Consider the following 1,626-nt stretch of genomic DNA (forward strand, 5'->3'; position numbering starts at 1 on the left):
CACTCTCCTTTTGGATTTTCTTCTGTATTGCTTGGGAGAGTACTAGGAGGGATTTCAGTGATCTTTTTACTCAACTGGCCCACTTGTGCCTCCAAATTTCTAATGGAGGACCTTGTTTCATTCATGAAACTTACAGTGGCCTTAGATAGATCAGAGACTAAGTTTGCTAAATTAGAGGTATTTTGTTCAGAGTTCTCTGTCTGTTGCTGAGTGGATGATGGAAAAGGTTTACTATTGTTAAACCTATTTCTTCCACCATTATTAAAGCCTTATTGAGGCTTTTGTTGATCCTTCCATGAGAGATTTGGGTGATTTCTCCATGAGAAATTATAGGTGTTTCCATATGGTTCACCCATGTAATTCACCTCTGCTATTGCAGGGTTCTCAAGATCATAAGCTTCTTCTTCAGAAGATGCCTCTTGAGTACTGTTGGATGCAGCTTGCATTCCATTCAGACTCTGAGAAATCATATTGACTTATTGAGTCAATATTTTATTTTGAGCCAATATGGCATTCAGAGCATCAATTTCAAGAACTCCCTTCTTCTGAGGCATCCCATTACTCACAGGATTCCTCTCAGAAGTGTACATGAACTGGTTATTAGCAACCATGTCAATGAGTTCTTGAGCTTCTGCAGGCATTTTCTTTAGATGAATGGATCCACCTGTAGAAGTATCCAATGACATCTTAGCTAATTCAGACAGACCATCATAGAATATGTCCAGGATGGTCCATTCTGAAAGCATGTCAGTAGGACACTTTTTAGTCAGTTGCTTGTATCTCTCCCAAGCTTCATAGAGGGATTCACCTTCTTTCTGTCTGAAGGTTTGAACATCCATTCTAAGCTTACTAAGCTTTTGAGGAGGAAAGAACTTGGCTAAGAAAGCCGTGACCAGCTTATCCCAAGAGTTCAGGCTATCCTTGGGTTGAGAGTCCAACCATATTCTAGCTCTATCTCTTACAGCAAAAGGGAAAAGCATGAGCCTGTAGACTTCAGGATCTACTCCATTAGTCTTAACAGTATCACATATCTGCAAGAATTCAGTTAAGAATTGAAAAGGATCTTCAGATGGAAGTCCATGAAACTTGCAGTTTTGTTGCATCAGAGAAACTAATTGAGGTTTAAGCTCAAAATTGTTTGCTCCAATGATAGGGATGGAGATGCTTCTTCCATGTAGATTGGAATTAGGTGCAGTAAAGTCACCAAGCATCCTCCTTGCATTATTATTATTTTCGGGTGCCATATCCTCTTCTTGTTCGAAAATTTCTGTAAGGTTATCTCTGGATTGTTGTATTTTAGCTTCTCTTAGTTTCCTCTTCAGAGTCCTTTCAGGTTCAGGGTCTGCTTCAACAAGAATGTTCTTGTCCTTACTCTTGCTCATATGAAAAAGAGGGAACAGAAAAATAATAATAATAGGGATCCTTTTTGCCTAGGTATAGAGGTTCCCCTGTGTGAGTAGAAGAAGAAAAGAATGCAATGTAAAGAAGGGAAGTAGAGAAAATTCGAACACAGATGGAAGAGGGGGTTCGAATTTGTGTGAGATGAAGTGTTAGTAGATGAATAAATAAATAGAAGGAGATGAGAGAGAAAGAGAATTTTTGAAAATAAAATTTTGAAAAGGGGTT

The 1,626-nt window shown here is 38.7% G+C and overlaps 1 non-coding gene across 1 annotated transcript; it reads left to right on the plus strand.

Moving 5' to 3' along the window:
* The first annotated feature begins 740 nt into the window (after positions 1-740).
* Positions 741-848, plus strand: LOC112724372 (small nucleolar RNA R71). The gene has a single exon (XR_003163537.1). It is a non-coding gene; the product is annotated as a small nucleolar RNA R71 (small nucleolar RNA).
* The last annotated feature ends 778 nt before the right edge of the window (positions 849-1,626 follow it).

The sequence above is a fragment of the Arachis hypogaea genome, chromosome 11 (assembly GCF_003086295.3).
Source record: "Arachis hypogaea cultivar Tifrunner chromosome 11, arahy.Tifrunner.gnm2.J5K5, whole genome shotgun sequence".
In the NCBI taxonomy this organism is placed as follows: domain Eukaryota; kingdom Viridiplantae; phylum Streptophyta; class Magnoliopsida; order Fabales; family Fabaceae; genus Arachis; species Arachis hypogaea.